General features: G+C 37.0%; 1 protein-coding gene across 2 annotated transcripts in view; it reads left to right on the top strand.

Annotated features, from left to right (window-relative positions):
* LOC126933952 (uncharacterized) overlaps positions 1-12,313 on the top strand; it is a 408,012-nt gene that overhangs the window by 182,142 nt on the left and 213,557 nt on the right. For both annotated transcript variants that reach the window (XR_007718781.1, XM_050754245.1), the window contains exon 2: positions 9,095-9,271. The gene's annotated coding sequence lies outside the window, so the exon portion shown is untranslated. The remainder of the gene's footprint in view (positions 1-9,094; positions 9,272-12,313) is intronic.

The following is a 12,313-nucleotide window of genomic DNA, read 5'->3' as shown; positions in this document are numbered from 1 at the left end:
CATCATCACTGGCTGTTTGGCCATAGACTGGTTACTTACCTTCTTTAGCTTCAAATTCCTCTTGTGAAAAATGGGGGTTTCAATTATGCTTACCTCATGGAGTTGTTTGAAGATGAAATGAGAAACTATCTGAAAAGGACTTATAAAGCTTGTACAATCAGCTTTCAATATATCTAAACTATAATGATGACCAATTATCACCACTTATAATGGTAGCCTCAACAGCAGCAGCCACAGTGGTAATATGTATATTCCTATTTCTAACATCGTATTATTTTCTTTGTGATCCATATGTACACATGCAGGATAGAATTGCTTCAATGTCTGTTCAGATCAAAAGTTCTGGGTGAATTTTTCACCTTGGTTTATTTCACAGCAAAACAATTCATATGACTGAACCCTTCAAACCTTTATCTTTGTTGAAAGAACACACTATTCATTTGGATCATTGGTTCGATTCTAAGAAGAGTTTACTCACTGCATGTGCGCAGAAAATCCAATTCTGATATTCCAAGTGCTAATTAATTGGTAGAAATTTTTACTCTTTCTTTCTGCATTCAATCTAAGTTTGTAGCGCATTGTATTAGAACAAGCTTTTAAAACCTTTGAAGCCTGGTGGGCAGCATGATGCCATGTTTAAAGGATATGTCAGGGTTATGGAGTAAGACAGACTAGGGAGTTTTGCCACTTATGGGCTGATCCTTAGTAACATCCGTTCACATAACTGAACCTCTGGTTCTTCATCTATAAAGCAGAGAGAATAATACTTACTTCCTAATATCATTTTATGTGTCAAAATTAATACAATGCAAGTAAAACTCTTAGCACAATGCCTGAGACATGACATGTTCTTAAGTGGTGACTACTACTTAAATTTTTATGTTCTATGTTTTTATATGTCATAAACTGTGGTATTTATTTCAGGGTAGTGAATAAACATTCAGATTATATCCATTCATTCATAGTGTCAGTCCACCAATACTGATTGATTGATAACTTATCTGTAGCAGATACTGTGCTAGACCTGGAGGAAAATGGTGAGCAATAGAAACATTCTTAGAAAAGAAATAGAAGGGCTCTGAGGGAGTGTGACAAGAGAGAAAAAGTAAACGAGTAATTTCAGTAAATTAATTATAGCATCATTGCTTATTAATTCCCATTGGGCTAGGTAGCTGCCTTGGCTTGTCTCACTGCAGCTAACAGCTCAGAAGATCAGGCTCTGGAATCTGTGGATTTCATGTACACATACTTTGCTTCCAAGTTATGCAGACCTTTGCCCTTTGTTTACACAGCTCCTTCATCCAAACATCTCAAGCACTTAAAATTGGCCCAGAAACCTAGTGTGTAACTTCCTAACTTAGAAGGGAAACTAAAAATGTACTCTACCTGTTAGAGTGTTGACACAGTGGCAGGTAAAGAAGCTCGAGAAAACTACCCTGTGTTTTCAAAGGTACCCTGTGATGTCCTGTCCTCTATTTTCCCTTGCCTGGGTATAGTTTCTTCTTAATTGGTTTTGCATCTGATAAGATGAACGTTGAACATTTGCAGTATGTTTGTCGTCTGTTGCCAATTACAAGCTACTGATCTTCAGCAGGGCCTGCCATCTTTGCATTCAGCACAGCCTTCCCCCATTCTATTTGGATCTACTGGCTTAGTACCAGACATGGAAGCGTAAAGAGTAAAGGAGAATAAATAATCCTGTTTAGTTTTCTTGGAGCAAAAATGTTTCGGAGGAATGAGCACCCCAGAGGTCCCCTATTTCCTTTACCTTTGTGAAAGGAACACCCTATGCTTTAAATAATGATTCATGTGGTATGCACCATATCCAAAGAGTAAACGCAGAGATGAAAGCTTCTATTTATTCTGTACAGTGAAAATAGAAATCTGGAAACAGCATCTGCTTCTCATTTAAATGTATTTTTTTCTAATTATTTAGATGTATAGAGGCATCAAGCCAGGTTTCAATCAACAAGAAAGGTCTTGTGCTATCTAAACAAAATCTTATGCCTGAAGTCACTGGTCATAACACTTAAAATGGCTTAAAGGACTCAACAGGGCTTTTTATGCAAAGTAGTTGTATAGCATGGGTCATGAACAAATATGTTATTTTTGCTTAAAATTAAATCTGAATGTATGGAGAAATATTGCTAGAAATACATTTCCTGATCCCTAAAAATAGCAAGTAATTAACCTTGGCTCAGAGTCACCTTACCTTTTGAAGAATAAATCCTGGAATCATGACTTTTGTGTCTTGTTTTTAGTGGAGAAGAAAAAAAGGCTAGAGCTATGGATGATTTGATTATATGGATTAGTTATTAGGAACATTTAAAAGAATGCAGTTTTTCAAATATTAAAACTTATATAATTATGGCTTCTCCAATTCCACGACTCATAAAAGAAGAGACTCAAATAAAGAAACTCTGGTTTTCAGAAACTCTGAAGCTATTCACAATTACTCATAGGTGAATAAATATACCATAAAATTTAGGAGAAAAGGAAATCAGACATTTTGAGGAAAAGGATCCTGAGAACCAACAAGCCTTTTCAACATCTGGATGTGGGAGCCAGCCAGTGTGGTAGATCTGCAACTTCCAGAGAGGTCTGCTCTGCACAGATGATCCCACAGTCACGATGAAGATAGAAGCAAAGCAGTGTCTGAATGAGGACAAGAGATGGCTGGCCCAAATTGGTTCAGAAATGCTGTTTGCAAGGCAATGTTAGAAAATGCAGCTACCCTTTCATTTTGGGTTAATCCCTTCTGTTTACCCCTTCCTTCCATGAATACAAGGCTTTTAATATCTTTTTACTTTTTTTTTCTATTCTTAGGTACACTTAGAACTGTTTCGATGAACAGTTCTAAGCTCAGATTAACTTAAGAGAAGTTGATCTCCTGTCTCCTAATTATTCTCCATGCCAAATTCTGCCTGATTAGAACTAGAGGCTGAAAGGATGTTGATTTGGGGGAAAAATTGTATTTTCTGTTATTTTTCAGATAATTTTTAGTCTGCTCTGTAGATGTAAATTGAAAAGGTTTTCTTTTTTTTTTTTTTTTTTTCCTTTTTAAAACTTTCTCTCTCTTTCTCTATCTCCGGCTTGCCTACTGTACCTATTTTAGTCTCATTTTACTAGCTCTCCAACCTACTGCACTCATGACCTTCTCTGATATATGATAATTGAATTTAGGACAAGAGTTTACATTTTTATATATTTTTTTATGATTTATAACCTGCCTAATTTCAAAAAGGATTTGAGGCAGCAAGAGTAAATGGCACTGGGAGTTACATGGATATTTTTACTCTGCATTTGGCCCATTTTCTTTTAGGCTGCATACATTTCCATAACTCTGAACAAGGATCATGTTTGGATGACCTTTTGTCCAGGGTAGAATTCACAGAATTGCAGAAGGTAGAAAATGAATACCTCAGTATTTACAAAATCACCAGAGGCACATCTGAATGAATTAAATCTTTCTACTATTCCAGTTTTGGTAATGGTACTAATTATATTGTTTTGTACGTAAGAAATGTTTCCTCTTCTGGAGGAGGAGGAGGTGGCGAAGATTTAAAGTACCTCTTGGATTGCTGTGTGACTTTGGGAGAATCACTGATTACTCTGAGCTCTCCATTCCACGTCTGTTAAATGGGGGTAATAAGCCAACAGCATGTTTATTATGAGGTCATTTTGAGGATCGAATGAGATAATGTACCTGTTAAAGCTTAGAAAACAATAAGTCACTATGTATTATGCAGTCAGTGTGAGCAAATGCTTTATTTACTTCAATCTCAGCCTCATACAGTGAGAGAGACCAGGCCCTAGCTCTCCGGCATGCTCTAGGAAAAGTGCTTCGTTGTGTTTGGGCTTTATTTATTGAATGCATTTGAATGAGTGATCATTCTAAGAGCAGAAAGTCATTCAATTTGATTTCGCAATAGGGTGATGGGTGAGGCTGGAAACTACATTCTCAAATGCATTATCCAGAACACAGGAAACAAAACCACTTTTTAAAAGTGACTCATCTTTAATATCTCATAGCAGCTTTGAAATACTTCATTCATTCATTTTTATGGCAAACTCTTAATTGAGAATGTCATTAACCACTTTGCAGAGAGAGAGGCAATCATGACCTGAAAAATTAAGTGGAGTAATTTACAAATAGGCTTTTGTTTGGCTAGGTTTTAGCTTATTCAGGACTTGCCTTTAGATTATTTTAGCAACACATGCTCCCCTTTCCCCACCCCATTGGCAGTATATATTTTGGGCGCCTGATACATACTGAAAATGAAAAATTAGTTTTTCGTATGTTGCTTTCTCCTGGTCCACATTGGAGAGTCCTTCTGACCCTTTTATTCTCAAAATCAAACACTATCATTTTCCTTCTTCAGAACATTTTATCTTCTCACCTTACCGTCTGTCCAAATTTCTTCCCACATGGGCCAGATGAGTATGTTATGAATGAATGAACACTGGGCCCACTTCCAGCTTTTCTCCGTAAAACCAACTTTGACTGAAGTCCACAGTGAGTTTCCTCTCTTAATTTCTTTACAATTCATAGTCTTAATAATTTAGCACTTTAAAAAATATATTCCCTTTCCCTTCTTTTGAAAATATTTAGTCCCTTCTCCTCCCTGCCCTGACTGTATTAGAAGCTATCTGCAGAGGGCTGACTTCTAAGTCAGATAAACTAGAATGAAAGTACTGCCATTTACTAGTTGTGGCATCTGAGGCACCTGGGGATGATAATAATAATAATTACTTTATAGGGTTGTTGAAGGGGGTAAAAGAGGCAGGTTATATGAAGCATAAAACTATTATATGAGCTCATTAAATTCTTGTTCTGAGATTAATTTGCTGTTTCTTTTCTAGGCAAAGCTTTCTTTTTAGGGAGTGGAGGGAGAGGAAGACCTCTCCTTTTTTAAAACCAAGGACACATGTCCCCAGTTTTTGTCCCCCAAACTTATGTCCCCTTAAACTATTGAAGATTTTGTGAATTTTCATTTAATTTCATTCTTGAAGTTTAGTCAATTGTTTATTGCTTTCAGATCATTTTTCTTAACAGACATTAATTGAACTCCTATTATGTGTCAAGTATTGTACTTGACACAGTAAAGAAAATTTCTATTAACTTCTAAAATCCCTGTCTGCAGATCTGTGAAATAATTTTTTATGCCATGGCTTCATACAGTATTCTTCCTTTCCCCATTCCCCATATGCCATCTTAAAAATTAAACTTGGGGAAGGGAAGAAAATATCTATGGAGAGAATCCAGTGGATTACAGCATTCAAAGTTATTTCAACAGCCTGAACACCTAGGATACTGTTTGTGCACGGTATGAGCCATACCCAACTAATGTCATCCTATAGCTATTATGCTTACATTAACATATTGTTGTATACAAGTAACTATGCCTTACATCACATCATTTGGGCCCCTTTGTCTTTATTTTATTATTAATAGATGTAGATCCACAACTTTAACTCATAGTCGCCATAGTTTACCCCATTTTAAGTTTGCACATACAATCCATCTAGTCATAAAACACATTGATCTAAAAGCAATATTTAGGTAGTCTAACAGTATTAACAGTCTACCACCAAAAATTCCTGACAAATTTGTTTTTGTAAAGGTCAGAGCATTCATAGTTTCTAGCTAGGATAAAGCAGCTTACTTAGATTTACAAGACAAAAACAAAGCTAAAACGAGTTTGCCTTGATCATACCAAAAACTCAGTAATTGTTTGTCTCTTCCCACTTGTAGTAACAGATAGCAAACGGATTATTATTGACATTGGTAGTTTCATGAAATTTTCAAATTGGGAGATACCAGCTAGTCACTTGTTCCCCAAATTGTGGTTTATGAGCCTGCAGCATTGGCATAACGTAGGAGCTTGTTTGGAATGAAGAATCTCAGGCCCGCCGTAGACCAATTGAATCAAAATCTGTATCTTCACAAAATACCCAGGTGATTTTTACACTCCTTAAATATTTTGAAGCGCCATTCCAATCCACCTTCACCTCTGTCCTCCTTTAAGATATGAGAAAGTTCAAACTCAGAGTTAGTGTAGAGCTAAGATTAGAACCTCAGCCCCCTGACTCCAAGGTTACTGCTCTCTTCTGTGCTCAGAGCAACCTCAATAGCTTCTGAGTACAGCGTGGAAGTGAGTGGCTCTTGCCCACCACTTGACGTTTGGTGGTCTAGTAAAGTAGACTGCAAGATTAGAGAATCACCTTCTCTTTAACCCCCATTCCTTTTCTGTGAGAAGCTATTTGGCTTATCACCCCCTATTGCCTAAAGCCTCCCAAAGAAGAGTGAAGCCTTAATGAGGCTAGAACCCTCTTATTGTCTTGAATTTTAGATGTTTGTCAGCATCTATGATAGGAATTTTACCATCTGACATTGTTTCCCTAACTCGCAGCTCATGGTTGTGTAGTGCATCTCCATTCATACGAGGAGGAGAGAAAAAGCTGAGCCAAACCCTGTTAACAAAATAGTCCCCTGAAGGGCTATAATATTGCTCAGTGGTAATATCATCCCTATGCATTTTATCTTGTACATGAAATCTGGACTAATTATCATTTTCTCATACAGTACATTTTAGACCATTGTGTTTTTGTGTCCCTGCCTAGTTCATTAAGCAGGGTTTTACAGCTCCTCCAGTAACAGGATTGCTATTGACACTTTCATTAGACCCATAATTCAAATGCTTGTCTGCCTTCCAAATGGAAGCCTCTGAGTCCAGAACCACAATCTGGCCACCGACCATATGTTGGCTTTTAGAACTGTCATAAACTCATCATCACATTCAAGTTCTTGAAGGGTCAAAATCTGCTTTCTTGGTGAACTGTCTTTATCCAACAAACAGTCAACGTGTTCTCCAAGAATAGTCAGCCAATTTTTCTCTGTCTCTCTCTGAAAACTCTTCCAGACAGTTCTTGGTGTGGTATGACTCTAGTACAAATAATCAGTGTCCACATTTAAATATTAATTCCCTTATTTATTCATTCATTCAATTATTTTTATAATTTAAGACCAATATGCCAAATATTATGGCAGTTGCTGTAGTGATTTAAAGATGAATAAGATGGTGTCTGCCTTGGAGTTTCTTATAGTCAGAAGATATGTATGTAAATCACTATGTGAAAAATTTTACCACTAAGTTGCCAGCAGTTGGAATGGCGATGATTGTAGATTTCTTTGCTCTTGAACTAATGGCTATTATAAACACTGTTTCTTTACCAGTGGTTCAAATGGAAATAGACTCGACTAGACTAAGTAGAACCGTGTGTGTGTATGAAATATATCACAGAATATAACCTTAGGAGCAAATGAAGCCAATTCCTTAATAATACATCTGATGGGCATTAGAGAGAAGGTGGGATCGCATCAGAGACAGCAGTTGCTTTAGTGATCATGAAAAAATAGTTTTTCATTATCAGTAGGATTTTGATTTCCTCTCTAAAAAGGTTCAAGAAGAAGTTCAATGAAAACATTTGATTTAGTTTACAATAAACTTTTTAGAGGTGCCTCCTAGACATCAAAAATTTTTGCTTTTGGCTGGGCGCAGTGGCTCATGCCTGTAATCCCAGCACTTTGGGAAGATGAGGTGTGTGGATCAATTGAGGTTAGGAGTTTGAGACCTGCCTGGCCAACATGGCAAAATCCCATCTCTACTAAAAATACAAAAACTAGTAGGGGGTGGTGGCACATGTCTGTAATCCCAGCTACGGGGGAGGCTGAGGCAGGAGAACTGCTTGAACCCAGGAGGCAGAGGTTGTAGTGAGCCAAGATTGTGGCACTGCACTCCAGCCTGGGCAATAGAGCAAGACTCTGTCTCAAAATAAATAAATAAATAAATAAATAAATAAATAAATAATTCTACTTTTAATTTTTGCAGAAGTAAATATCTTGAGCACGAAGTCTGAGCAGATTACATAACATCAGTGTGCAAGAGAAGATTTTATCCTTTACAGAAGACTTTTAGCAATTTAATTAACAGAAAATTGTACATCATATTTTTTAATGTACATTTGGATATGTTTGGTTTAAATGACTACTGACTGATTGGATACTGTGCTTTTGCTTTCTGTCCAATTAGATTAGAGAGAAAAAAAATTGTTTTGGGGTTCTTTCATCTTCCTTACATCTATGCCTAAAAAAAAAAAAAAAAAAAGAAAGAAAGAAAGAAAAGAAAAAAAGAAAGGAAAAAATAGAAAAGACAAAAGTATAGGCTGGTGCCATTTATTCAAGTCTTTTCATAGGTGTTGACTTTACCTGAGCATACACATTGGATTACCTACCTCATTAGTTTTCTTCTAACGAAACCCAGAGCCACTTTCCTGAAATGGAAAGGTCCTTTTCTAGAGTGGACTCAGACTGTTAAGCAGAGGAAGTGTGTGAGGCTGGACTCCACTGCTGATTGGAGTGATGTGGCTTCATTTTGCAGTAATATTGCTCTGCTATTGAAAAATGACGTCAGTATTCTCCCAAGTGCATTTCATTCTACCACGTGTGCCTTCATACACATGTCCAATCACGTGATGGAGGTCAACAACAGTGTAGGGTTTAGAAATTGTTGCTTAGAAATCACACTCACTTAAATACCTGAATCTGTCCATCAGCCATGCCATAGATTATTCCAAGCCTGTGCAGAAGAGTGATTTGCAGTCTCCTTGCTTTTCATTTCAAGTAGCATCACTCACTTTAAGCCAGATATTCAGGCCTCTTCAGAAACCTCCAGGGTGAAGGACAAGTAAGAAGAAGCTGATCAAATCTTTCACAGCTGTGGCCAGCTACATCTACTCCTGCATTAAACTCAGTACATGGTGTTTTATTTCAAAATCACATATTCTTCCTTTTACGTGACAAATAATAAAGATTTTGCCACACAGTTTCAGGATCCAGATGGCTCTTTTGTGGTTCTATACATTTAATTGATCACTATCCAGGTTGAAGTCTGAGCCAGAATGTCTGGGATGGAAGAAGAGGACATAATGTTTATTTTTGCCAGTGCTTCTTTGAGTTATCTTCTCTCATCGTCTATAAACTCAGGTTGCATAACTACATTCTGTTTTTTTTTTTTTTCTTTTTCACTTACAGGGACTTACCAATTTGGGCTTCGTCCAGGAGCTGAAAACTGATTACAAATATGAAACGGATTTCACTACAGGACTTGAACTCTACATTAAAAAACAATGAGCTTCCCAAAATAATTGAAAAAGATCTTCACCCAAGAGTAGCTGCAATGTGAATGGCAGGATATGAAGCAAGTAAAAGGTAAATTTTGTATGAAAATATCTTTCCTTTATGGCCAGATATATAGAAAATGTTCATATGGCCTTAAAGTAGCATTCTTTCTCAGGTAAAGGTCAGAGGATGGAGGATATTTTATATAATCAGCAAAAAAAGCTGAATGATCCAGGCTATCCTGGGCCTATCTGTCTAGCTATCAATTATAGAAATATTGCAGAATGCTAGATTCTTTCTACAAACGCTATTTTGGAGGACTGGGCTTGCTTAGTAAAAGAAACATCCTCCACAAAAAGCATCCATGGGAACATTTGATAATTTATTGTGCTTCAGAAATTCTGGTGCACCATCTTGAAAACCTACCTCCTGATTACAAAGGATCAAATAAGGAGCAAAAGGCAATAAAGCTTTTAAATCCTTTTTATCTTTATGTTTGAAGACAAAATATAAAGAAAGTGGATTGGGCTTCCCAGAATATAAAAAGATCATCTGGATTAGGTACTTGCCATCTTAGCCTTTTTCAGTATGAAAAGACAGAAAAATGAATATGTGCATGTGTGTGTGTTTATACATACACATACACACATACAATGTGTGCGCATATATATATATATACACATGCAGTTAATACCTCAGTCTCAGTTGTTTCTCTCCTATGGCCTATTACATCATTTCTGGCTGCATCTTTTCTGTCCTGCCTGGAAGGGCCTATGAGTTGCCAGATTCATTCTGGGACTTGTATGAAACAGAATCTGAAGAACTGGGAAAGAATAGAAGGAACAAAAGCCATGGTGACCTACTCTCATGAGGAAAGCAGTGAGTTTGGAATGTAGCAATGAAAGGCATTCAATCCTCCAGAATAAAAAGGCAGAATGGGGGTGGGATGACTGATACCTGAGGTGTAAGTGTGGAGAGACTCCAGTGAGTGAGGATGTGGTATGAGAATTCTAGGAGATGGTGGGAATGATTTGGGGAGAGATGATGGAGTTTGAACAGTGAGCATGTGAGCTCACAGAGTGAGCTATTCAGAAAAGCAGGGTATTAGAAAATGAGAGATGATGGGAGGTATTAATAGTAATTGCCATGGACTGTATTTTTGGCTTTCCTTTATTTCTTCAATGAATGAGTAAAGGATAGAATCCCCCAATTTTCAATGAAATGTCACTTCAGGTCTGAACACATGGGTGCAGCCTTTGATAAGGTTTCACCCACAAAGCAACCATCTCACTGGGTACTCTGGCAATGGGATTCTTTTTAAAAGAAATCATAGTGTCTTCTCAATGCCCAAGCTTCTGCTTGACCACTGGTTTTCCAGTTCTTTTCATATGGCCTAGTTTTATAAAGTACAGAGCTAAGAAGGAGCTGCCCTCAGCTTTAGCCTTGGAGGAATCACTAACTAGTTGCAGGACCCCAAGTCATTCATCTAAATTAATGATGCGCACTAATTAGGGATATGGGACTAGGGAGTCACGGGTTTTGCACAGGCTATTTAACCTTCTTCAGGCATTGTTTCCTGTATCTATACAGTTGGGACATTAGAAGAATCTCCCTTGTGGGTTTTTTTTTTTCCAATGAAATGTTGTATGCAACGCTTCACAGTACTAAGCTCAACAAATATTAGCCACCATCGTTACAGCTGCTAGTATTATTATTGATGGTGGCAGCAATGTTAATTACTGGCCCTCAGTTTCCTCATCTTTAAAATGAAAGGATAAGATAAAACTTCCTCTCTGCTCCCTTCCAGCTCTAAAAATACTTTCCATAATTCCTGAGTTGAAGAACACCTCCCACAAGAAACAGGCAACGGGCCACGAGACAACTCGTTTTCACCCTAAGTCTCTTACAAATATTCAGGTTATTTTAAAACGCCACTCCCTGGAGAGGGCCCAAGATTTCATTTAACATGAGCTTTGCCAATTTCAGTATCTTGCTCAGTACTACTTGCATACTTGTATTACTGAATAAGAAAAAGGGTTGGGTTTTTTTCTCTTTCCATCTATCACTGAACCTACTTGAACTACTTATAATTTATTCTGTAGGTATGGCGACACTAGTCAGTAGTTCTGCCATTTACAAAAAAAAGGTAGATATTCTCAAAAGTATATTTTCCTTTTCCTTTTTTTCCTCCACCCTCTTTTTCCTCTTTTTTTTTTTTTTAAGACGATATTAAAACCTCAGTTCTTCTGTGAGAGGAAACAGACCATCTCTTTGAAAGACTTTTAGGCTATTTCTGCTCTTTCCTTGATTTGCTTGGTAGCATCTCGGCCACAGGAATACAATACTGATAGAGTTGTTGATGGGTCCTAGAATATATCACAGCCCCTAAACACATGAAATTAAAAAAAGAAAAAAGAAATCAACATGGTTCTGAAAGGAAGGTAGTTAAAATTCAGAAAGAGAGATTCTTTAATTAACTTAATAAAATTACTAATGGAAGCATTTTAACTGCTAAATTTAATTTACTTGTCAAGATATCAGGCTACAAAGAGGAGGGAAGAGTAGGAACTCTGCTTCCCATTATGATGTTCTCTATTATAGAATAAATTTGCTTAAAATGAAATATATCACCAAAAGCCATCAATGACATCTTAATTTGGAACAGCCAGTTGAAAAGTAATTAGACTATGAAGCAATCAGTTCTATTAAATCAGTGTTTCCCTTTACATAAACATACATTTTTTTTTCTATTTATATACAGGAAAGACTAGACTTTCAGGTAGTAGGCAGGCAAAGAAGCTGATTCTTTTGGCTGTCGGTGTTTCTACTTTACATTACCAAGCTGTCAAAACAAAATGTTTTATGATAGGATTAAAAAATGTATAAGCATCTGATTTGATTTAGTGTTTATATTTATATGTTGAACTGAGGAGAGTTTGCTTATCATAGGGGTTTAAAAGATTTACATTTGTCTGCTTCTTACTTCCAAAATGCTTTCCAGATCCATAGGCAGCCCTGACACCTTACTTCAATGAATGAAGCCCAGTCAAAAATCAAACAAGAGCTCTGCTTCTCCCTGCAGGGCCTCTCCTAACTTACATAAATAAACGGAGAGAATGTGGTTGCTAATGA

The sequence above is a fragment of the Macaca thibetana genome, chromosome 13, assembly GCF_024542745.1.
Source record: "Macaca thibetana thibetana isolate TM-01 chromosome 13, ASM2454274v1, whole genome shotgun sequence".
Lineage (NCBI taxonomy): Eukaryota > Metazoa > Chordata > Mammalia > Primates > Cercopithecidae > Macaca > Macaca thibetana.
The sequence above is the reverse complement of the archived record's forward strand: the minus strand, read 5'-3'. Positions and strand labels throughout refer to the sequence as shown.